General features: G+C 36.9%; 1 protein-coding gene and 1 pseudogene across 1 annotated transcript in view; both read right to left on the bottom strand.

Moving 5' to 3' along the window:
• The window catches only part of ARHGAP24 (Rho GTPase activating protein 24), a 516404-nt gene that overhangs the window by 471745 nt on the left and 17086 nt on the right, over positions 1–27573 (bottom strand). The gene's annotated exons all lie outside the window — the stretch shown is intronic.
• Positions 15313–16010, bottom strand: LOC125163711 (V-type proton ATPase subunit E 1-like; annotated as a pseudogene).

A 27573-nucleotide genomic window follows, 5' to 3' on the forward strand; every position in this document is an offset into this window, starting at 1 on the left:
CACCTGGATGTGTGTCAGCCGCCAAAGAGCCAAATGACCAGCCCATCTGGTATGTGGTCACATGACTAGCAGGCTATTTACATGCACGCATCAGACAGATCTTAAAACAGCCAATTATATGAATTGAATATGAAGGGGGAAAGTGAGACTATAGCTCTACAGTATCTCTAAACTGACCCAAAGGAAGAAGAAAAATCACATGATTGTACAATTCCCTCACTTTGTATCCTGTGGACAAATGGAGACAGGATAACTGAACAGCACAATGTACTGAGACAGGCAAGAGTTTTGGAGCCAAATCCTGAATTCAAATCCTGACTCTACCAAGTTATGAGTTCTAAGACCTTAGGCATATTACTTACGCTCTTTGAGTTACAGTCTCTACTTATGAAAAGGAGGAATATGACCATCTACCTAGTTATAACGGCTGTTGTGATGTTTACAGGTAATCCTTATGAAACACCTAGAACAGTTCGTGACCAGACAAGAATGCATGTAAATGGAAAGATAATGTAGAAAGAGTAGTATAAGTATCAATAACAACACATTGCCTATATCTATTATCACCACGACATCAATGCTGCTGCTGCTGCTGCTGCTACTTCTAACACCAAAACCAACACTTATACAATATTATGGAGAGTGTGTTGTGAAAACAATGATTTGCAGTAAGCTAGGTATTTGCTATTTTGATGTTTCATCAATTGAGTTTATCACTTAAATCAAAAAACAAAAGCAAAACAAATATTCCGAGATGTATGATTGAGCTAGACTAAATTTATAAGGTTTATTTTATTAATGTGCCATTGGAAGTATATAGATCTTCACAATGCTCTTGAATAAATCAAAGGTCAATTAAGAACCTTATTTTTCTTTTCCAGGCTTACCCTATATTCAGGTACTAATAAAACAGGTGCCTAGAATTTTTATATCCTTTTTTTATGAAGTTCTAATTGAATACTTGCCAGAACAATTGACACAAAGCATATTTTTCTAGAATCCAAACACAAACTGAATTGAAAACCAGCACTGTTATACACTAAGATACATATCATTTCCTATTTTCTATAAACTTCTCAGAAAATTCTACAGTTCAGTAACCAAACATTTGAATGATTTAAGAAAGGAGAGCTAAATAACTTGATAGCTTTCGTTTTTCCACTGACATTCTGATACAAAGTATTTCTTCCTAACATAGCAGCTTGCCATTAACTTTGGTTCGTGTCCTTGATGGTCACTAATAAATGATAATTCTATCAGGCTCTTAAATGGGTCATAATGAGACAGTTTCTGCAGAGTTTCTTGTGGGACTCATGAAAAATATGTACTCCTAAGAGCATTTTAAACAGGTAACAATTAGTTAAAACGAATCTCAACTAGTTTTATAAACTGAATAGAGAGGATATTAGAATCAGCAGTAGGGAGAGATGCTAAAAGGGGGGAAGGAATGACCGAAAGACTGGAAGTATCACTAAGAAGAGCATACTTTGAGAGTCAGGATATCGAGGCCATTGTTAAAGGGCTTGGGAAAAAGACCATTTAAGCAGGCATGTTATAACCAAATAAAATTTAAACTATAATTTGGTATAGTTTTTCTCAGCAAACTTTCATGCCTTCAAATTATCCTCTAATTTTTTTTTCCTATTCCTCCAACACACTTTCTACTTGAATAATTGTCATCTACCTGAGTGTTTCCTAAGTATACTACACATTGTCACCAACTTCATTGGCCAAATCATTAAACTTGCCTAATATTTCCTTTTCCCCATATTTGCCCAGCCAAGTCCAATTAATGCTCATTCATTTCTGCAGCTTCAAGATTTCCTGCACCAAGCATTTTACATGTTCAACTGATTATCCTCTGAGTCAACACTGGTAGAATTGGGCACTACATGGATAAAGGAGACCTAAGTGAGTTAAATACCTTACAAGTAAGAGAAAAGACAACAGGTATTTTAGTATAAATTAGAAGGCAGAATGTGGACAAATAGTTAGGAAATTTCCTTTCCCCTTATCATTGCCTGCATTTGCAAATTGTTATTGATTGAGGACCCACTGTGTTCTTGGTACTACATTAGACATTATTGAAAACTGTGGCAGAATTGGCTTTCTCAAAGGGAACATTACCTATGCTCACCCTCTCTATTAGGAATTTCTTATATAAAATGAAATCAAAGTAGATAATGTAATCAGTTTTGGCATTTGCTGTATTCCTTGAGAAAATGGTATTGTAATTTGAGAAATTATTGCCTCTAGTGACTTATCCATATCCTTCTTCCATCACCTGGGCCTTCAGAGTTATGAATCATTTGAGAAGTCCCTGACAACCTTTTCACCTTTTGCATCACAAAACTGCATAAATCGTATATGTTTTCCTACACTGAATGTGGAAATTAAACCTCTTTTTAATACACTATCTGTCTTGCTTGGCTGGTTTATGATGAGAAAGAAGGCCAAATATGTTTTTGAAGCAATAATTCATCAAGTACAAAGGAAGAGTGTGCAAATAGCTACATCTTACTAAGCAAGCATATTTTTAAATCCTCATAAAATATGATATCATACCTCACCAAAGTTGTTAAAAATGACAGGGGTGGGGAGAAAGGTGTCAATATTTAGATGGACAGAAAAGGTATAAAAGTGACATGCAAAAGTCATCATCTCCACAAAAACATTTTTGCAAGATGGAATGTGGAAAATGATGTAGGAGAACATTTGACAACAAACCACAGACAGGGAGGACTTTGAAGACAGACAAAAAAAAACATTCTCTCATTTCTCTTTTATAATCAACAAGATTAAAAGATTGTCAGTCCCAGTGAAGAACCCAGTGGAGGGAAGGGTGAAGGCATCCAACATGTGACCATATATTGCTTTGATCCTGGTGTCAACTGATGAGAACTGTATTCTTACAAAAACAAATACATTCAGGTCCTAGGAGAAACTACTTTCTTCTTTGTAAAGGCTTCTGGGCTGATTCAGTTGCTCTAAGAAAGGTAACTAAAATGATGAACTTAAATAATGATTTCATTGAGGTGTCGTTTCATGTGTGTCTCGTTTCTGCAACAAAATTATAAACCATGTCACCCATTTCCAACCTGTCACAATAATTCATAATTAAAATAATTAATTTCCTTATTTACTTTGCAAACATTAAGGAAGTCTATGTATGATACCATGCCAGGTGTTGTGAGAAAGGAATTAGCCCTGTGGGGACAGCCAGACAGTAGGGGACTCAAAATCTACCTTGAGTAGAAAGTGTAACTTCTCCACGTTTTTGTTTCCTTCCTGGGAAAGTGGTATAATAAGTGGGTTAAAAAATAAGTATATAGAACAATATAGAACAATGGCGCTCAGCTGGCATTTAGTCCCTATTAATACATGCCACTTAAAAGGAATTGAAGAGTAAATCATGATCATTATTCCTGAGGAGTTTAAAATCTAGGAAGACATATAAAACAGGTGACAAATAATTGTTATAACATGTCATCTAACTGGTACCCCTGGGAAAAAAGTCATCCTTCACAGCCAATTTTTCTGGTTGCCTAAGGATTTTACACTTTTTAAGCACTTTTTAAAAATTATTTGAGTTAGAAATGTCTCTAATAACATCTTGTATATTTATTTATTCTTCCCCCATGATAACCTGGACATCATTTATTATTTTCATAACTCTGCAATCACTTTATGAACACCAGTTTAGGGTACTTTGCTAAGTGGGCACTTTGTTAGGTCTGTTTGCTCTACCTTCAATGGCCTTAAATTGCTATAATTTTTAGGATTTCTGCGTGATATTTTTAGAAAGTCTCTTCTCCTTTCATCAGAGCCACTTCTTAAAGCTGTCAGAGTTTGTGTTTGTAATATCACTCTGCCTCCTAATTTTCTGCTTCAAATCTACATTATGAGTCTGGGGATGGAAATCACCAGGCAAGCTAGAATTGTTCTTTGTTCTTGTATTTCCAACAAATATTAAGTATTCATTGAAAAATATAAATACATACCAACTCCTAAAAGAGAAATTATTTTAGAAATGACTAATGAAATAATAAAAGTAAAGAATCAGTTTTTCAACCTGAAGTATAAAATATCAGCCTGACAAAATGCAAATAACATTAAAAATTTAATAAACTGGGTAAGCATTGCAGTAAGCATGATTGATGAAGGATTAATATCTTTATATGCAAGTTCATATAAGTCAACAAGAAGACAATGAATTAAAAAGCAACAGTGTAAAGCAAGTCACAAAGAAGAAATTATACTTAGTGAATGAACATATGAGAAAATAACCCTTTTAATGATCTAAAAAGTATATACATCAGTTAGCCTTTGGCTACTAAAGTAACAACTTTTTAAAAAATATTTTTAATGTAAAAAGTTTTTAATTTTGTGAGAGCCATGTATTGGACATAATGTTTTGAAGAGCAATTTAGAAATCAACATAAAGAATCATTAAAAAGTCCATCATCATATAATATTTGGAAATGCTACATAGGCAAAGATAATGTGATAGCAATATTTGTTGTTAAAGTTGGAAGGAAAATCCTAATTGTCCAAAAATAAGGGTTAGGTGAAGGAAATTATGTTTTATTGAATTATTATAGTTATATGGTAGTGTATTAACTAAACATGCTAAATATACAGGTTTAAATATATTCTGAAGCCTCTCTTTGTTTAAAACAATAAGGTATTGGTCCATGTATTTACAAACTAACAGAAAAAAAGAAAAAACTCAGAAATGGACCCAAGCACCATGGAAACTTGTTACATGATAAAAGTGTCATCTGAAATCACTGGGGGAAAGGTCGGACTTTTTTAAAACTGAGGTTGGGGGAATTGGATACCTATTTGGAAAAACATAAAAGTGAATCCTACCTCACACCATATACCACAATAAACTCCAAATGAATTAGATATCTACATGTTAAAACAAACAAAAACAGACAAACAAAAAAACATACAAGTACTAGAAGAAAATGTAGATACACGGAAAGCCTTTCTAGTTATAATTTAAAATTCAAATCCAATAAACATTTGATAAATTAAATAATATAAAATTAAAGAAAAAACTTTTGCATGACTTTTTGATTAGTCAAAAGATGAATGACAGAGAAGACATTTGCAATGTGTATCATGAAGAATAAATTTTCAATTTGTCACTTTAATATGTAAAAGCTCTTGGAAATTGAGAAATAAAAATACCAAAATCCCAATAGAAAAAAATGCACAAAAACATAAATTTGACCCACCAAAAAAGGTATACAAATTTCCTGGCCCACAAAAATAAAAAAAGATGGAATTCTCAAAGTAAGACAAATTCAAATTAGGGGTACCTGAGTGGCTCAGTCAGTTAAGCATCTGACTTTAGTTTAGGTCATGATCTAGCAGTTTGTGAGTTTGAGCTCCACATCAAGCATGGCCCCGCATCAGGCTCAGCCCTGCATCTGCTTGGCATTGATGGTGTGGAGTCTGCTTGGGATTCTCTCTCTCCCTCTCTCGATGCCCCCCAACTCTGTGCTAGTGCTCTCATTCTCCTTCCCTCTCTCTCAAAATAAATAAATAAACTTTATAAAATGAGTTAAAAGATTTACTAAGGTACATGTAAAAAAGACTTGAGGACGGAGTGCCTGGACGGCTCAGTCGGTTAAGCATCCGACTTTGGCTCAGGTCATGATCTTGCAGCTTGTGAGTTTGAGACCCATGTTGGGCTCTGTGCTGACAGCTCAGAGCCTGGAGCTTGCTTCAGATTCTGTGTCTCCCTCTCTCTCTGCCCCTCCCACTCCCCCACTCACTCTCTGTCTCTTTCTCAAAAACAAATAAACATTAAAAGAAAAAGATTTTGGGGGGAGGAATTGCAAAATTCCTCTGCTTTGAGCATTTTTTGGATCATAGGAGCATGTTTGGTTCACCCATGCAGTACAGACTAAAAGTTCTGAATAATAAAGCCTAGGCTCAAGCTTCCTACATGAGTTAATTCTGAAGAATACATCATCTCTCAGAGAATTCCCAGCAGGATTGAGACCCAGCTGCTCAGAGCCATCACCTTCTCCATAAGCACCCTTCATTGCCTTTTCTTTCTCCCATGTCTGGCTTCACTTCTTCAACAGGCTTCCTTGGATCACCTCCCCACAAATGATCTTCACTCAAATCCTTGTTTCAGGGTCTGCTTTGGGAACACCCAAACTGAGGCAGGTTGTATTACTTTTAAATAAAAAAAATTAATCACAAAAGTTATCACTTTTATCACAAATTTAAAATAATTCCATATATTTTATTAATGCAGAGACAACACATAATCCAGTGGGTCAGCTGAGCCAGTCTGAGTTTGTAGTCAATAGGTCACTGGACAAGAGCTTTAGACAAGTTTAATTAGGGCTTCCTTCCTCTTCACTGTTAACGCTTTTCTCTCTACCAGTCCTGATGCAAAGGGTCACTGGGTCTGTGAGTGGCTTATATCTGAGAAGAAATCCCTGTGTGTTTCCCCTACATAAGCCTAATTTCTCAGAACCCCAGGAGCCCAAGTAGGGAAGTGACCAGAAGTCTGAGCCCTGCAGGTCTTTGAGTGTGGAAGATTGAAAGGAAAAGAGAAGGGAGCTTCATTCAGGAACCTTAGCAGGAGCAAAAAGGCCAGCTATCTTTTTCCACACTGAGCAGCTCTAGGGAAGAATCCTCTTTCTTACCTATTCCATCTTCTAAAGGCTGCCAATATTCTTTGGCAGTCTGCTTCCATCTTGAACGCCAACAATGGCAGGCAGAGTCTTTCTCCATCACTCTGATACTGACTCCTCTCCCTCTTTCTTTCATATTTGAAGGACACTTGTGATGACATTGAAATCTTCTGGATAATCCAAGATAATCCCTTTATTTTAAACCTAATTCCACCTATAAACTGAACTCCCCATTTTCCAGCTAAAGTAACGTATTCACAGGTTTCAGGGTGAACAGTCAATTGGGGGGGGGGTCACTATTTTGCCTATCATAAATGGTGTGTATTTTTTCCTCTAACATTTTCTAGTTAGTTAATTGCTGATTTCCAGGAATGTTACTATTTTATGTATATTAATCTTGAAACAGGTGAACATGCCAAATTCATGTCTAAATTATTCTAATGATATATCTAATGCTTCTCTTGGATTTTCTACTTAGTCAGTTTCATTACTTGTAATTTTTTCTTTTCCTTTTAAGTTCCTGCATGTCTTATTTTTCTTGCCTTTTAAATTTGGCTAGGACATCCAGCTGAATAATGGGGATAATCACAGATTTCTTATCCTGTTGCTGACTTGAACAGGAATGTTTATAAGTTTTTCTAAATAACAATAACATTTGTAGGAGGTTTTTGATAGATATCTCTTTCCAAAATAGTAGAAAATTTTCTCTATCCTTAGTTTACCAAGAGTTTATATCATAATTGAGTGTTGAATTGTACCAAACGCTTTTTCTCTGTTGAGAAACCATATGAAATTTTCTCCTAAATTTTACAGGTGTCTGAAATTGAACCATCTTTGCATTTTTGGATTTGGATAATCTTTTGGCTATCATGTAGTTTTTTATACACTGCTGAAAATATTTTGTCAATGGTACATTAAGGTTTTTGCTTTTATAGTCATACATGAAAATATACTATACTATTTCTTATTCTTATCCTTATATCCATTTTTAACATCAAAGTTATACAAGCTGCATAAAGTGGTTCAGTTAGATTTCCCATTTTGAGTGTCTGACTCAGTTTGCCTAAGATAGACATTTTCTGCTCTTGAAGGTTTTAAAAATTATGCCTATAAATATCTGGGATTGTTATTTGAAGATTGGTGTGGAAGAAGGGCAAGACATTTTACCATTAATTTTATTTCTTTCATGGTTACTGATTTATTCATGATTTCTATTTTTCGAGGCTAGGTTAATAATTTATATTTTGTTAGAAAATTATCTATTTCATCTAAAACTTCAAGTTATTACTGCCATCTGGTCATGCTACTCTCCTACAAACTTTAAATCCCTTTTGTATCTGTAGTTTTAATGTGTTTTCCTTCCCAATGCTATTCATTTGTGCTAGCTCCCTTTTTTTCTTGCTCCCATCTATAGATGGCAATTTCTCCTGCAGCTGCCAACAAATAGTTTTGTGTCATGGACAAATCCTCCTGTAGGAAAGGAGATGAGAAGACATTTGAGAGAGGAGTAAAAGGTCAAAGAACCTGAATGAGGCTGCTTCTCTTACTAGAGAAAGATGATGTGAAGGAACTTAGAAAAGAGGAGAACATTTAGTGATTTGAATAAATATCTGCAGAACAGTCTATTAGAATGGCCCTCTATAAATTAGCCTCTATGAATATGGAAAGAATACTATAATACCTTTGTTACCCATCTAACTCCATAATTCATCTTGCATTTTCAGATTCTCATAAATATTTAATAAAGTGCTACTGACATGAGAATTTTAGACAATATAAATCAATTTATGTAATAGCTCTAAGACTCACTGTGACTGACATTTTGCATAAGCAAAGCAGTAGATAAAATTATATGTGATAGTTAATGTATTGCTGCAAAAGGCAATCCAAATATCTCATTCTTAAACTCATTAAAAAATAAATGGATTACCTATACAAGAGAACTGCTGGGGATATGATTAGTTACTGAATGTGGAAAAGGTGAACAATGTGACCAAGAATTAACACTAGAAAAGAAAAGGGATACACTGTGTATGAAGTATTATGCTGAAAGAGGGAACTTGCATCATAAAGAGTAAAAGTTGTGGGAATTGTATGACAATGGACCACTCCACAAAGACTTTCAATAAGACTGACTAGAACCTAATTTCCACAGACAGAAAACAGGAATTCAGGTCATTTATGTGAGAACAAATTGGAGGTAAAAGCAACATACACACATTAGGACCCCTGTCATGACAACTCTCAAATAGAACAAGAGAGGACACTGCAACTGTGACTTAGGTCAAACCTCTCGTGCAGACATCAAAATTATAAAGAAACCAGAATCAGGCAATCTGAAGAGTGGAGAAGAGAACCCATCCCAAAAGGGGAAAAAAATTGTGGAAAAAAAACAAAGCAAAAGATAAGAAAGCATTTCACAATCTCAGATACATTGGGCATTTATTATTTTAGTACCCAAATATCACCTATTCTTTTCTTAACTAATATTTTCTTTTTTTAACTTCATTTATTTATTTATTTGAAAAAGAGAGATAATCCCAAGCAGAGCCCAATGTGGGTCTCAAGCTCACAAACCTTGAGATCAAGACCTGAGTTGAAGTCAAGAGTTGGAGTCTTAATTGACTGAGATACCCAGGCACCCCAAATATCACCTATTCTTTCAAAACATTTTCCCCTGGCCACGTGGCTCTGGTGTTAGCTATGACTGAGCCCCAATCGGTTGGATGTACATATTCTACTGAGCTGAGCTAATCTGAGCCTGTTGAGATTGCCCAAGCTTGTGCTAGGAGAAGAAAACTCTTCTTTTCTCCTTGTCAGGCTGTAGGAATGTGAATGAGGTCTTCCTACAGAAGGTCCCCTTACTGATGGAGAATACAGTCTCAGAGAAAAGAACCATCACACTGAGATGAAAGAGATAAATGTGAAGAATCCTGGCAGCAGTCAACCCCCAGACCCAGTCAACCCTAATGTTACTTCCACACCAACCCCTCCTACCATTTGCTTATATGAGCTGACAAATTCCTCTCTGTGTTAAAATTATTTCAAACTGGTTTTCTGTCTTCAGCAAAGATTCATGACTAAAGACCAGATATATATATATGTGCAATCAAGTAATTAAAGAAAAAACGACAAGAAACCTCTAAAGAGAAAAAGGAAGTAATTCTAAACTGAGCATATTTATTTAGGCAGCTGGATAGGAGAACTGAAAAATTGAACAAAAGAAAATGTTTCTCTTAAATGTGGTGTGCTATGATTATTTTGCACTGCTTTTGTAAGTGTGTTAAAAATTATGGTTAGCTGACCAGTGAGGGCATATTAGTAGTCTCCCAGTGGCCAAAATGAACACTGAAGGAAGAATCTACACGTGGCTGACATGGCAGCAACTGGGAAAAGATTTATGTCTCCTCTGGTGGCCGATCATGCTTGATTCCTCTTCACTTCTGATACACTTCCTCTTCACTCAAGCTGTCCACTGGAGGTTTGGCAGCCACTTATGAACTGACAGAATCTAATAAATTTCTTTCCCAACCTCTTTTGGAGTTAAATGGAAAAATCCCTGAAAAATCACCTCTTGATTGAGATATTCCTATGAATAAGTAAAGGTCTAGTAGCTATTATCTGCTACCTCCTGTACAGCAGGAGGTAAAAGGCAGGAGTGACAGAGAAGTGTTGAAGATTGACAAAGCAGAGACAAAGCCAAATTAATCTAAGGGGCAGGAAATGTAAGCCAGAGCTAACCATGAGTTGGTTGAGATGATTCATACACCTAACCTGAGAATACACTCAAATCCTTCAGCACTCTGTCCTCTGGAGTGTGAACAATTGACAGCATACTGATTTCTCCCACCCTTTGTTAATTGACTTATAATTAACATACCATGTTATATTAGTTTCAGGAGTACAATATACAGTAAAACCTTGGATTGCAAGTAACTTGCTCTGCAAGTGTTTCACAAAACAAGCAAACATTTCTAATAAATTTTAACTTTATAAAAGAACAATGTCTTACATGATACTGTATATGGAAAATGCAAAAGTTTCCACCAAAAAAACCTGCTAGAACTGATTCATGAATTCAGCAAAGTTGCAGGATATAAAATCAATGCACAGAAGTCGGTTGCATTCCTTTCCACCAAGAATGAAGCAACAGAAAGAGAAATCAAGGAATTGATCCCATTTACAATTGCACCAAAAACGATAAAATACCTAGGAATAAATCTAACCAAAGAGGTGAAAAATCTATACACTGAAAACTATAGAAAGCTTATCAAAGAAATTGAAGAAGACACACAAAAAAACGGAAAAAGATTCCATGCTCCTGGATAGGAAGAACAAATATTGTTAAAATGTCAATACTACCCAAAGCAATCTACATATTCAATGCAATCCCTATCAAAATAACACCAGCATTCTTCATAGAGCTAGAAAAAATAATCCTAAAATTTGTATGGAACCAGAAAAAAACCCGAACAGCCAAAGCAATCCTGAAAAAGAAAACCAAAGCAGGAGGCATCACAATCCCAGACCTAAAGCTATACTACAAAGCTGTGATCATCAAGACAGTTTGGTACTGGCACAAGAACAAACACTCAGATCAATGGAACAGAATAGAGAACCCAGAAACGGACCCACAAACGTATGGCCAACTAACCTTTGACAAAGCAGGAAAGAATATCCAATGGAATAAAGACAGTCTCTTCAGCAAGTGGTGCTGGGAAAACTGGACAGCAACATGCAGAAGAATGATCCTGGACCACTTTCTTACACCATACACAAAAATAAACTCAAAATGGATGAAAGACCTAAATGTAAGACAGGAAGCCATCAAAATCCTTGAGGAGAAAGCAGGCAAAAACCTCTCTGATCTTGGCCACAGCAACTTCTTACTCAACATGTCTCCAGAGGCAAGGGAAACAAAAGCAAAAATGAACTACTGGGACCTCATCAAAATGAAAAGCTTCTGCACAGCAAAGGAAACAATCAGCAAAACTAAAAGGCAACTGACAGAATGGGAGAAGATATTTGCAAATGACATATCAGATAAAGGGTTAGTATCCAAAATCTACAAAGAACTTATCAAACTCAACACCCAAAAAACAAATAATCCAGTGAAGAAATGGGCAAAAGACATGAATGGACACTTCTCCAAAGAAGTCATCCACATGGCCAACCGATGCATGAAAAAATGCTCAACATCACTCATCATTAGGGAAATACAAATCAAAACCTCAATGGGATACCATCTCACACCTGTCAGAATGGCTAACATTAACAACTCAGGCAACAAAACATGTTGGAGAGGATGCAGAGAAAGAGGATCTCTTTTGCACTGCTGGTGGGAATGCAAGCTGATGCAGCCACTCTGGAAAACAGTATGGAGGTTCCTCAAAACATTAAAAATAGAACCACCTACGACCCAGCAATTGCACTACTAGGTATTTATCCAAGGGATGCAAGCATGCTGTTTCTAAGGGGAACATGCACCCCCATGTTTATAGTAGCACTATCAACAATAGCCAAAGTATGGAAAGAGCCCAAATGTCCATCGATGGATGCATGGATAAAGAAGATGTGGTGTGTGTGTGTGTGTGTGTGTGTGTGTGTGTGTGTGGTGTGTATATATATATATGTATATGTATGTATATGTATATATGTATATATGTATATGTATATATGTGTGTGTATATATATATATACATACATACATACATACACACAATGGAGTATTACTCAGCAATGAAAAAGAATGAAATCTTGCCATTTGCAGCTACGTGAATGGAACTAGAGGGTACTATGCTAAGCGAAATTAGTCAGAGAAAGACAAATATATGACTTCACTCATATGAGGACTTTAAGACCCAGAACAGATGAACATCAGGGAAGGGAAGCAAAAATAATATAAAAATAGGGAGGGGGACAAAACATAAGAGACTCTTAAGTATGGAGAACAAACACAGGGTTACTGGAGGGGTTTTGGGATGGGGTATAGGCTAAATGGGTAAGGGGCATTAAAGAATCTACTCCTGAAATCACTGTTGTTCTATATGCTAATTTGGATATAAATTAAAAAATAAAATAAAAAGAAGAGTGATGTCTTGCAATACACGTAGTATATGACACTGAATGCCACATGATCACAATTGAGACAATTGTTCTTTTCTCTCTCTCTCCCTCTCTCTCTCTCTCTCTTACTCTTGATGTAGGATTGTGGGTGATCATCTCCATGCTCAGATGTTTAGTCCCAGGCAGTAGCGTTTGGCAGAAAAATCCCAGTGATTTTTCAGAACACTGGAAGGTACCCACAACTAGCACTAGTGTATTTTTTGTCCCTTCAAAGCACCTATGGACAGTTTTTTGCTTTTCCATATAAGAGTAAGTTAAGGAATGCTTTATTTCATTCTAGGTCATTGGATAGGTTCCTTGTTAAAGTTGCATGAAAAGAAAAAGATTCCATTGAGCCAATAGATAGCAGTGATTCTGTCAGTGATAGTGAAAGTCATCCTACACAATAACCCACCTTTCCTCTCCCGTGTCTCCCAAACACCAGCCACAAAAGTTTTCAAAGATTAACTGCAGGTTGATTTGTTTATTTGTCTTTATATTTTATATTTTCTTTATTGTTTTGTATTATATTACAGTATTGTAATCATTTTTATAGGAATATTTTTAGGTTGTGGAACAAAACACTTGAGTTTCCATTATTTCTTATGGGGAAATTTGCTTTGATACACAAGTGCTTTGGATTATGGGAATGTTTCTGGAACGAATTATGCTCACAAACCAAGGCTTTACTGTAATGATTCAACATTTCTATACATGACACTGTGTTCATCATGGAAAGTGTACTCTTAATCCCCCTTATCTATTTCACCCCTCCCCCCACTCACCTTCCCTTTGGCAGCCACTCGTTTGTTCTCTGTATTTAAGAGTATGACTTTTTGTTTGCCTCTTTTTTTCTTTGTTTGTACATTTGTTTTGTTTCTTAAGTTCCACATATGAGTAAAATTACATGGTATTTGTGTTTCCCTGACTGTCTTAATTCATTTAGCATTATACTCTCTAGGTGCATTCATATTGTCCCAAATGGCAAGATCTCATTCTTTTTTATAATTGAGTTATATTCCATTATCTATATATCTATCTATCCATACACATATGTATATATATACCACATCTTTATGCATTCATCTTGGGTTGCATCCATATCTTGGTTAGTGTAAATAATGCTACAATAAACATCGGGGTGCATGTAGCTTTTCAAATTTGTGTTTTTCTTTTCTCTGGGTAAACACCCAGTAGTGGAATTACTGGATGATGGAGTACTGATTTTAATTAGCCTCTAATTCATTTGCACTTCCTTGTGACAATGGGAAATAATTTAACCTTTCTCAGCCCCTCTTTCTTCTGGATCAAAAAATGGATCATCATTATCATATAATATCTAATAGTCTTAGCTTTGTATTTGTTACATATAAATTAAATAGCCTTTTTCTTTTTTAAAAAAAAATTATGACAAGATATTGAGAAAGCTGATCAGGACTCAGCTTCCTTGAACTTCAATTCAATTAATTATTCATGACCTACATTGCTAAATTAGCCTAGGGCTCCCCTACATTTCCAAACAATTATGAAAGACATGGTAAATTAAAAAATCCTTTAGCATCCAGATGGCAAACATTTAGCAAAATATAGTAACTTCAACCACTCTATAGTTGAATATTCTCTGACAGCATTTTCAACATCCACAGTACACAAGTTATAATGGCCCTGAGTGACTGAAATTTAACATTTAATGAGCAACTACAATGGGTCAGGTACTAAGCTATAGTATCTCCAACTACAATAGCAATAAAAATAACAACCTAAATAACAATAACTAGGAGAATGACTAATATGTACTTGTACTTACTATGTGCCAGGCATTTTGCCAAGCAGTATCTCATTTCATCCTGATAGCACAATGCTATAGAACCATAACTATCTACATGTTACAATTGAAGCCCAGTGAGGCTAAGTAATTTGCCAAAGGTTACATGGTTAATTAGTGGAGAAATGAGCCGAGAACCCAGACTGCCTATTATGGGTTAAATTGTGTCCCAAAAAGATACATTTTTCCATGTAAATCTTTTGTTTCAACAAATAAAACATATTCATAGCTTCTATTTTATATCACATTTACAGATGAGGAATACTTCTAGGCCCAAATAGGTTAACAGCGAAGCTACTACTGCTGGAAGGAATGCATGCCCGCACTCTAGGCATTTTAAGCCTAAAAAGAGAGACTTAATATTAAAGAACATCACACTTCACCCTCTAGGCTAGAGAACTGAAACCAGAGGAAAAGCAGAAGACTTAGTGAAGCTCCTATAACCAGCATCTGATACCCTCACCTTCATGCTACAGAAGTAAATGACAGCTGTGCTACTTTTAGGTAAGCTAGAAGTAGGTTTCCTGACTACATTAAGTGAAACTTTCTCTCATTGTTAACAATTGCACCACGGGCATTAGCTACAGAAAAGTATCCACTGATAAATACATACTATTAGTGAAGAGGGAGCCACACAGGTATCTTGTTTCTTCAAATATCAGGAACTTCCACATCATAGCAGGAGAGCAGTGGATCAACTCCACCTCTCCCAAAGGTTCAGTCCAAAAACTTCCTGTTGGCATTTGCACCAAATAAACCTCCCCTTCTGGCATCATCTGAGAGACTAGGAGATCCAGCCGGCTTTCTAGGGGATTGGAAGCTCATATTTTATGATCCCTATTATAGATCTCAATCCACCAGCTATTTCCGCAGGCAGGTAGTTCCGACCAATTTGGACATCAACATCTTTTTTGGTGGCAATTTTGTACATAGGAATCACTTTTTGCACTGCAGCCCTTACCAGAGGGAAATCCTGTTGCCTGCAATGAACAATCATCATTCTGGGCTCCAACAATTGGCACAAACCCTGGAGGACAAATCCATCCAGCAGCACTTTGTACCTGGTTGTATCTTTTACCACTTTGCTGAGTCTCTGTTTTGCTTCATTTAGTAGTAGGTCTGTAAAAAGGTCTTCTCTCGCTCTGAGGACTTTGAGTCTTGCTTGGTTCATCAAATTAAACATCTGAATTTTCTCCTACTGCTCAATCTGATTTTCTTTTTTCTCATAGTATTCCATTATCTTCAGTCTTTGGGTTTGCACAAGACAACCTTTCTCAATGTTGAACACTTCCTCTGCCTTTGCATCTATTTCTTCCGCTTTCTCATTGGATTCTTGTTCAATAAAAGCCATCATATGCTTAATCTGCTTTTGCACACCAACATCACTGAGGGCCATGGCAAAAGCAGTGCTAGGCTGAAGAGCCACTGGCTGGAGAAGAGATTAGAAGGGCCCCAAAAGGATATTTTGAAGTCCTAACCCCCACTGCCTAGGAATATGACTTTATTTGGAAATATAGTTATTGTAGATATAATTAGTTAAGATGAGGTCACACTGGTGTAGGGTGGCCCCTAGTCCAATATGTGTCCTTATGAAAGGATGGCCATGAACACAGAGACACGAAGCAAGAACACAGGCAACAATGACGACAGAGATTGGAGTGATATAGCTACAAACCAAGGAAGATTGCCAGCAAACCACCAGAAGCAGGAAGATGCACAGTATGATTTCCCTACAGGTTTCAGAGGGACCATGGCCCTGCTGACTTCTTGATTTCAGACTTTCAGCCTCCAGAACTATGAGAAAATACATCTCTGGGTTTTGAAACTACCTAACTCCAATGCCTTCAGCATGCCATGTTTTATTACCACATCAGCATTAAATCTTTCCTAGATGATAAAAGAAATATTCAATTATATGTAAAATAGGTATCATTTTTCAATTTTAATGAATTCTAATTACACGAAGATACACATAAGACAGATATATATACTTTTTAATCAGAGTTCCTAGTCTCTGCCTCAGCTGTTGTAAACACAATTTTTGTAGTTATTTTTAAATATTTTGCAAAATAGCCTTTTAAATTACAGGAATGGTCAACATCTATCCTGAAGCAATTTTCATCTTTAAAAAAGGATTCATTGTATTTTGTGGGTGGCTGTTCAACTATTTTATTTAAATAAATTAAATAAATTACCACACTCTAAGAGCTCATCTGGAAGAAACAGACTAATAGTAGAAAGGACAAACAAGACAAGCTTACACCATACATGATCCTACGCAACCAACAATTTACCAGACCACAGACACGGATTTGCCTTCCAGAGGAAAAAACCAGGAGAGAGAATACAGACTCAGGGGAAAGACAGGAAAGATACAGTGAGGATATCTTGTCTTGGAAGTCTTAGAGACTTCCAAGTCTTAGAGAAAGAGATGGACACACAAGGAAAAGCAGGGTGGGGTGAGCAGAAGAAGAAAAATGAGCCTGAAGATATAAGGGGAAGCAGGTGGAGAACCTGCAAGGAAATGGGGAGGAGGGGTTGAGGGGGAAGGAGGAGGGGGGGAGGGAGAGAGAGAGAAATACAGAGAGAAGAAAAGAGATGAGGCGGAAGAGACAGTAAGGGAGAAAAAATGTTCTGAATTGTGTGAAGGTGTGACATTTTGTCTGTTCATTGCCCTGATGGCAGACATTTCTTCAGGGTCCTAGTGCCAGCTTCGACATGAAATGAGACATTCCATGGCACTTTTTCATAAAGATAAGTATCCAGTCAAAAATCCAAAGGAGGAAAGTCCTACTCTTATAAGTCTTTTTTTTTTAATCTTGGCAAAGTATTTCTCTGAAACAAAAGAGCAGTGTATATCCCCATCACATTGTTGAAGAGTCCCTTTTAAGAGCCGCCACATCACATGCAATACTTGATCACCATCAAAGCCCAAGTTTTCTAGTGCCAAGAGCCAAGTGTGCTGTGGTTTGATCTTTGAAAAATATTTCTGGATAGTAAAGATCAAGGGCCATAAATATGGAGACACATCTTGTCACCATTCTACATTTGTGCTATTAGAGTATGATATCTATTAGGAGCAAGGGTTTCTCAGTAAAAGGCACAATTACAACAGCCCATAGTACAAAAGTAGCATTTTTAATGTATCGTATTTAATTTATAAATATATAATTGTAAATGTATTTATTACATATTATAAATGTAAATATACATATACGTAATTAAAAATTACATGAAAAGCCTCAGGGTTCAAAGTAAATATCCTTTAACATTTTCAAACCAGAAAAAGTATCATGAAAAAGCAAAAGGAAACTCAGCAGCATTACAGTTGCAGATCTTGAAGCACATTTTTATTATGCTTTAAGAATAAACATGCCACCAGGTTAGAGTAGATGAGCCTTTCTAAATACCTGGATAAAGAAAGAGTTTCTCAAAGAGAAAGTTTTCTTCAGGTCCTGCTTCAACTTTCAGTGCTAGAAACTGTTTCTATATTTAATATACTGATAAATAGGTCCTCTATAACACATTCCATATGTTTTTAAATGTGTGCATGTGTCTTTTTTATAATCTAGATATTCCTTTTATACTTTGTTTTTCTAATCCAATTAAGCAATATCCAGTTAAAACACACAGATAAAAACTAATACTAGGAAGCAGAATCTGATAAATGATGCAATCAAGTGTATAGCTAGAATTCTCTAAAACCTAACACAATGGAGGGATCACTCCTTGCAGGGACAGACTGGAGGAAAGGTTTCATGGAAGGACAGGACAGGACCCAGGGCTGACCAGACTCACACAAGGAGGGAGGAGGGAATTCCAGGCAGGGAAAGGACTGGAAAAGGGAGTAATACTGGGGTGTGGGAGGAGGACAGTGGAAAGACACAGAGAAAGAAGGTTGACTGGGTCAATTATGATTGGAAAGCCCCAGCAAAAAGTGTAGCCAGTGTAGACTTGGGGAGAGAGGAAAGATAGGAAGAAAGCAGTGGTTTACTGAACTGGCACCAATATGAAAGATGGATTTAATTCCAGCAAAAGCTAAAGGCAGATAAATTAAATGGTTGTACAAAACAGCAATAATCCAGGTGTCAGAAGGTGGAGGGCCTGGGGAAGGGTGACAGTAATGAGAATGGAAGGAAGGAATATTATGAGAAATGAATGCTCAGAGCTTGGAGACAGGATGTTGGAGTTTTATCTATAGGATCTGCATTGTGCTTCTATTTCGGCTGGTGGTGGCAAAACATTTCTGAGCCTTTTTAGCCTTAGGTCAAATGCTTATGAGTCAGGAAGAGAAACATTCTTTTTTTTTTTACCCCAGTTTTATTGACGTAAAATTGACAAATGCAGTTGTAAGATATGGAAAGCACACATCACAGAGAAATACTCTTCGAGAGTTGTAATTTAAGAATGGAAGACCACTCCTGCAACCTTCAGAATAAACCACTCAATTCTGCCCATATCTCTCTTAAGTTGGAAATTCTTTTTTTGAAGTTAGCATTTTTAATGCGGTATTTCCTTTAATAATAATCTTGACCTTGTTGCCCCCAAATTATTGTTGTTGGGTGTATCTGAATCAGGATTTTAGGAAAGATATTTCATGTCTTCCCTAACTGCCTTACATAGGAGGAATCACATGAGCAAAGTGAAGGTATATTTTAACTGAGATATGCTTTCTATATCTCAATATATTTCTATATATTGAGTGGAAAACTCAATCCTGAGGCCATATACCTGGAAACTTCAAAAATCTGAATCAATTCTAATGGCCAAAGAATACATTTTAAAAGTTTTTTTTAATTGTACCGAAAAGACAAAAGAGATATGAAAAAATTCATGGACTCACATACATGAAATTGATTCATAAGCAAAGATGCCAAGATTCTCTTCAAAGTTTAACCAGAATTTAGACACTTTTCTAACAAGAAGGCTACCTGCATTTTCAAGGGGGTGGAAAACAGAAATAAAGAAAGTGGCAAGACATTCATTCTTTGACTCTTTTATTAAACAACCAGTTATTGAATATCCATTTCTATACAAGGTGACAACTACAAAGATGAAGAAGAACCTGTCCCTGGGTGAATAATAGTGAAGTCTGGGATTTAATAGTACATTATAGTTTATAAGGTCCTTTCTCTTCATGTGTGAAGATCTCCAACAACCCTCAGAAAAAGTTAGGAAACACTTCTATTTTTTTAGATCAGAAAGTAAAATGATAAAAGGTCTTCTGTAACCCACATCTCATAATGCTCATGCCTATTACTGTTTCCTGGGTTATTCTCTTTATTCTGATGAGAATGCTCTCACTTACTCATTCAGATATTGATGAAATCCATAAATATAACTGAATACCCACCACACACCAGGCACCAAAGGCTTTGGAATGAAGAAGATGAAATAGAATCATTGTCCTCAAAAAGTTCACATTCAGGTAGGAAGGCAAGTAAACAGCTTTAGGGAAGTGATCAGTGACCCAAAAGTAAGCCCCATGTGTCAATGTGCAAATCTCTGGGAGCTCCCTCCCCCAGGGCCATGCAAATCTGACCATCCTAGATCAAGACCCATCTTCACTATACAGCTTTCACTTTACAAAACCTCAGTTCACATTTGTTTGGTTTTGCCCCCAAATTTCCAAACAATTAGAGTCTACAATTTAATCCTCCATTATGTATGTCCTTTTATATCTTCATTTTTTTTTAATGTTTATTTATTTTTGAGACAGAGTGAGTGAGCAGGGGAGGGGCAGAGAGAGAGGGAGGGAGGGAGGGAGGGAGGGAGGGAGGGAGGGAGAGAGAGAGAGAGAGAGAGAATCCCAAGCAGGCTTCACACTGTCAGCACAGAGCCTGATGCGGGGCTTGATCTCACAAACCTTGAGATCATGACCTAGGCTGCAACCAAGAGCCGGACACTTAACTGACTGAGCCACCCAGGAGCCCCAAATCTTCAATTTTTTTAAGTTTATGTATTTATTTTGAGAGGGAGAAAGAGCACAAGCAAAGGAGGGGCAAAGAGGGAGAGAGAGAGAGACAATCTCAAACTGGTTCTGCATGGTCAGCATGGAGTCTGATGCAGGGCTCGAATTCACAAACTGGCCAGATCATTACCTGAGCTGAAACAGAGTCTGACACTTAAACTGACTGAGCTGCCCAGGTGCCCCTATATTTCCAAATTTTAAAATATGTTTCTTACCTACTATACCAGATTTCTAAGTTTCACATGGGCAAGAATGAAGTCTTATAGGCTCCTATATTCCTCTCTGAGGACCTGAGCATTCCACATCTGAACTGACGATTCATAAATATTTATTGCTAGATTTGTATGTGTCATGTGATATAATTGAAACAGTATATTTTGCCTAGCTAATCTCAACTAAGATAAATTTCTTCAAAAGTTGTGGGAAGGAAATCTGGAATAAGAAAAAGATCTTGGTAAACATGTATTCCATCCTCACTCTAAATATTCTTAGTTGTTTTAATGATTTGACACCTATTAGGTTGGCACTAGCTCCCGCTGGGTTAATAATCTGTATTCTTAGTAATAGAGCAGTCCAACTATTTTCTTTTTTTTTTTTTTTGTAATGTTTATTTATTTTTGAGAGAGAGAGACAGAGTGTGAGCAGGGGAGAGGCAGAGAGAGAGAGACATACACAGAATCCGAAGCAGGCTCCAGGCTCTGAGCTGTCAGCACAGAGCCCAACACACGGTTCAAACCCATAAGCTGCAAGATCATGATCTGAGCTGAAGTCAGACACTTAACCGACTGAGCCACCCAGGAGTCCTCCAACTGTTTTTTAAGGACATAAAATTATTTATTGTCATCACCTAATATATGTTTATTCTCTGTTGGAGCCATGACATTAAAATGAATATTATGGAACCCAGACTTCTAAGTATTCAATATTATGGAAATATGGGGCTGTCTTAAACATCTGAATCAGTGCTGTCTCACAGAACTATAATGAAAGTCATGTATAAAATTTTCTACTACCTACAATTAAAAAAGTAAAAAGAAACAGGTGACATTAATTTTAATAATGTACTTAAACCCAATGTATCCAAAAATGTATCATTTTAACATGCAAACAATATTAAAAATATTAGTGAGATATTTTATATTCTTTTTACTAAGTCTTAAAAATACAGTGTATATTTTATGCTTATAGCACATCTCCATTTGGAGGCTAAATTTGTATCAGAAATACTTGATTGTTATTAGGAATGAAATTTAAAACTCATAGTTTAAAAAGCAGATTTCCAGAAACCTAGTTATTCCAAAAAATACTTAAACTGTTTGCAACAATTGAAAAAAAAATGTGTTTAAAAAAATTTTTTTAATGTTTATTTATTTTTAAGAGACAGAGAGACAGAGAGACAGTGTATGAGCAGGGGAGGGGCAGAGAGAGAAAGAGAGAGAGAGAGAGGGGAGACACAGAATCCAAAGTAGGCTCCAGGCTCTGAGCTGTCAGCACAGAGCCTGACGCGGGGCTTGAACTCGTGAACTGTGAGATCATGACCTGAGCCGAACTCAGATGCTTAACACACTGAGTCACCCAGGCACCCCAAAAAATGTGTTTTTAAACTCAAATATAAGTTAATTAAGTTAAAATTAGAAACAAATTAAAAACTCAGTTCCTCAGTTGTACTGGCTCCAGGGCAAATGCTCAATAGCTGTGGCTACCATGCGGAACAGCACAGAGCTGAGTCAATCACTATCCACCCTTCTCCTTCAGCAACAATATGCAAGGCACAGGTTTCTTTGTCTTATTTTGGTTTGCACTTTGTTGTTTAATGGAACCTTCCTTTAAGTGGTGATAATGCAAGATGGTTGTAGTAGCTGATGCAAGGGAAGGACCAATCCTAGGTCCAGTCAAGGGTGTAAGCCAAGTGGGAGCTCTCTTCAACTGGACCCCTTGAGAATGTGCCTTCACTTTTCATGGTTTCACATATTTGAACTTGAGTAATCACCGCAGGGAGGAGGAAAGAGGAATGAAAGACTGATAAAGGCTTTCTGATCTTCCAGGTGTTGGCCTCCCACATAAAGCCACGTGACCTCTTAGAAGTACCTTTCATTTCCTTAGAATGTAGATAAGCAGTTTTTAGTTGTACATATATGCATTTTTTTTCATAAAATGACCCTGGTAGGGTGCAGATATTTTAGTAAATACTTTAAAACTTTCATGTACACAAGACTCACGTGAGAAATTAGAATATAAATTCCAGGGCCCTCTTTCCAAAGATTCTAATTTTTATCCGGGCTTTACAGGAGAAAGACTCTCTTTGCTCTCTTCACTCTGTTATGCCCTGGCCAATGGATTTCCCCTCTTAGGAAAGTAGAATCTCACTCTCTAAAGGCAGTTCAGCATGAGGCTCAGTTCAGAAACAGGACACAGAGCCTCTGTGCTCTACAGTGTTCTTCCTTTTCCCATTAGTAACCCTGAAAAATTCAGAATACCAATGCAAGCAGGTCATAGAAAAAAATAACAGCACTTGGCTATTTTCTGTCTAGTGTTGGGTTAAAGGAGCAAGGTTTTGTCTACAAAATTTTAGTGAGACTTGGTCCAGACCTGTACAAGCAACATGGAAATCTAATCTGGAAAGCCAAGCCAGGTATTCAATCAAGATGGCCATTATTTTACTGTGTCCTTAGTTCCCCTGTAGTAGGTGTCTGGATGAGATTCGAAATGTTAGTCACCTTTGACACATTAACACTGATTCTTTGCAAACAAGTATTTTGTTTCCTCACAAAAATCTCCTTGCTCCTGTCACCAAAGAAAATAAACTATCAGCTTGCCTCATGGCTTATGCATTTATTTTACTTGGATAAAAGGACTGCACACTTTTCATTAACCAACTTAAGATAAAAAGGAACTCAGCCATAACTACTTCTTGTTTAGACCAGAAATTAAAAAGATGGAAAAGGGACTGGAATGCTGGAGGGAGACCCAAGTGCATGGCAAAGCCACAATGTGTCCAGAGACTGCTACAACAGTATCACTAAAAAATTAAGGACAAGGTGCTGCATTTCTTAATTTAGCACAGAGGAACTGCTTTTGCAAACACACATGTTTAATGTTGACCATTAGTGGTAGTGGGCAACAGAGTAACGATACATTTTGCATTTATATAGTTATTACAAAGTGACTTCTCTCCTCCAACTAGTCTTATAAAATCTCTGAGAAGTAAATGTTCTTTTCCAGAATTTAATACACACAGAACTTATTTTCTCAAAGTTGCTCATAGGACTGACAGATTTGAGGCATGAAACTATTTTTAGGCTTCACAAAAGCACATGATTTAATACCCCAATTGGGCTATTCAGAAATGGATGTGGCAGAGTGAGACGTGGTCACTAACATCCGTGACTAATAAGCTCAGCTGGTTCCGGTCTTTCCCATCTCCTTCTCTCTCACCCTCCTTCCATTAATTAATCACCCAGTTTAGTCATGTTAACCCTTTCATAGTTCTTTACTCCTTTCCTCCATTATCAGCAGTGTCCAAATTCATCCTAGACTCCTGGACATTTACCAAATGTCTCCTGATATTCTCATCACTGCATTGTTTCTTTGCACCTGGGTTTCTCTCTGCTTGAGATGACTTTCTTCCTTCCTTGTCCACTTACAAACTTTATAAAATGACTTAATTCCTTCTTTGTCTATCCATAAATCTCTTCTCATCCCTCTCTATTTTGTAGGTAGAACTTTTCCCAGAAAGGATAAACTTTCACCACAGACACTGGGTAATATCAATTTCCCAAAGGTTTTCAACTTGTGACCAAAATACGGGTCCTAATGTCTGTAGCCAGGAATCTGCAAAACCCACATGAAAATGTGATGAACCATGGAAGACCTAAGGCTGTGCTTTTTTATCATTACAACTGAACATACTCTGGAGCTTAAGTATGCTTGTCTTCACATTGTTGCATGGCCATTTTTATTTATATGTTGTTGAACTTGAAACCTATCCAATATGACATGACATACACTTATGGTCAAAAGGTGATCAATAAATCATGCAAAAGATTATAATCTTCTCAAAAGCCAGAGGGGAAATAGACTTCTTCAAGGAAGCAGTTCTTTACTTTAGTTTATGAAAAGTAAATAAATAAACATTCCCACCATACCAAGGATTCCCATGCACAAGTCAACAGTGGTTGTGATGGACCTATTTCTGCTGCTTGATGGCCCTGTCACATGGTGATACTCACAAGCTGTTCCTGTGTTACAACTGCTAAGCCACAAAGCCACATGCAACCATAAACTCTCCTAGATCCCTGCAGACAAAGGATGAGAATACCATATCAATGAGTCTCTTATTAACCCTCAGTAAATAAACACCTGTAGTCTCTTCCTTTTCATGGTTCTCAGTAGCTTTCAACATGCACCCTCCATCAGTCAATAAGCTACAAAAATGTTGGCATTTGTACAAAAGAAAACAGAACCTTGTAACCACCAAGTGTGACTAATAGTGGAAAATGCATTCACTGACAGAAAGAGTTCACTATGCTACTTAAAATAAAAGATCAAAATCTCACGAGAGTAACAGTAGTGTAACTACTTCATACAGTCCCTGGGCTTTTGAAGACACCAAATCAAAATGAGATGCAAACATATATGAAATAAGCAGTACTATCAAAACATTAAAATTGTCTTTCTCCATCCCAGATAAATCATGCTGACATTCATAAATTACAGCTAAGGAGAGAAACCCGAGCACTGAGTCACTATCACACCTCTATCGGAACATCAGAAGTGCTGGCAACACCCATCATGTTATAGGGTGCTAAATCCAGACACACTATTAAAAATAGACATTCTAATAGAAGTCACTCTGTCCTCATATCTGATAATTCTAAATTAATAACAATTTTTTTCTGGACTCAACTACTACTTGATTTGGGACACTCCTCCTCTTTTTAGCATTTCCTACCAACCCCATCCCTTCCAGCTCCCTTCCTTCTTCACTGAAAACCAGAAACAAAGCAGAGAAAGAGACTGTGATACCCTGCAGTTTACAGATCTCATCTTTCAGAAAGACAAAATGGCTTGTCAGGTTGGAGAGTCTATTTTTGGCTTAGGTTTCTCCTTATCTTGGAGTTTCTCATGAAATTTTATCTTATTATAAGAAAAAAAATTCAAAAAAGGGCTGTTTTCTATGATTTTATTTCTTATGGGAGAGACTTAAATCAATAGAGAAGATTTAGGAGAGTAAAAAGTACATAGTAATGTTGTATTGTTTACTTTTTAAATTTTCTATTTTCATTCCAGTAGACTTAATAAGGTGTTATATTAGTTTCAGATGTACAATACAGTGATTCAACAATTCTTTACAACACCCAGTACTCATCACAACAAGTGCACTCCCTGATCTCCATCACCTATTCTGCCCACTTCCCCTCTGGTAACCATCAGTTTTCTCTCTATAGTTATGAGTCTGTTTCTTGGTTTCTCTCTCTCTCTCTCTCTCTCTCTCTCTCTCTCTCTCTCCCTCCCTCCCTCCCCCCTCCCTCCCTCTCTCTCTCTCTCTCTCTCCCTCCATGTCCTTTGATCATTTGTTTCTTAAATTCCACAAATGAGTGAAATCACATGGTATTTTGTATTACTTTTTTAATGTTTATTTATTTTGGGGGGAGAGAGAGAGAGAGAGACAGACAGAGCATGAGCATGAGCAGAGGAGGGGCAGAGAGAAAGGGAGACACAGAATCTGAGGCAGGCCCCAGGCTCTGAGCTGTCAGCACAGAGAGTAACACTGGGCTCAAACTCAGGAATCACAAGATCATGACCTGAGTTAAAGTCGGATGCTTAACCAACTGAGCCACCCAGGCACCCCATGTATTGTTTACTTTTTAATTGCCATCTCCTTTCAACTTCATCCTCCCCTGAGGGACTGACTCCTTCCAATGGAGGAATAACTTCCTATTCCTTACCGTGCATATACATCTTAAGTGCCCACATATCTAGTGGTCTAGAAAATGCAGTATGATGCAGAGACCACAAGGGAGCCATGGTACACAGGTAATAACCACCACAACAGCAATAACATTTAGTGAATGATTACTATGTGCCAGGGATGTTTCTAAGCACCACTATCTATTAGCTCATTTAAACTTTACAACAACCACATAAAGGAGTTCTATTTTGGTTTTCATTTTCCAGAAAAATACTACCAACTGAGATTAAGTAGCTCGACAAAGAACCACAGAGCTGGTAGAGCAGGATCAGAACCTGAGTAAGCAATCCAGAGTCTACATACTCTGAGATACTGTAATATTCAGTTTCCCAAAGAGGGGAGAGAATTCAAAGTGCATATGATAAAAGTTTTAGGTAAAGAACATTAATGTGTTGTTAATTGCATCTAAAGTTAACTGGATGTAAGCAAGGGTGGGAAAAGGCAGGGAGGAAGCCTGAATATTAGGGATTAACCGGAATTCAGTGCTGTCTCAGCCATTTAACATTGGCTAAACACAATGACAAAAAAAATGCCCTGGACTTCTGGGTTTTTTTCCTTGTTTGTTTGTTTGGGGTTTTGTTTTATTGTTTTTGTTTTTCTATCAGATGCAAGCTGTGGTACATACCTATAATGACAACAGGTATGTGCAATAGAAAAAAGTCCTCCTTGTCTTTTGAATGTCTCTTATGCAGAATTGGCCAGGAACGATACAGTATTTTCAGTAATGTTAGAAATAGGGAGTAGGGTTATAAAATTGTACATCATCTTCACCTGCACAACCTGAGGCTGATTCAATTTTCAGGGTAGACTTAAAGAAAAAGAATCAGGGAATGTGGAGCTGGGGAAATTGCAAAAGAACTAGAACAATAACTGTGAGGGTTAATTTAAGAGGCTGAAATGATGCCATAAATAGCAGCCATTTACACTAGTTCCTGACCAAATTCTAGCAAAAACTCAAAAAGTTAAAATTTTCAAATATAATGACATGCAGTTTCCATGGGATTTTACGTTTTCCTAATTGTGGGCAGCATTCTTG

This window comes from Prionailurus viverrinus, chromosome B1 (genome assembly GCF_022837055.1).
Source record: "Prionailurus viverrinus isolate Anna chromosome B1, UM_Priviv_1.0, whole genome shotgun sequence".
In the NCBI taxonomy this organism is placed as follows: Eukaryota; Metazoa; Chordata; class Mammalia; order Carnivora; family Felidae; genus Prionailurus; species Prionailurus viverrinus.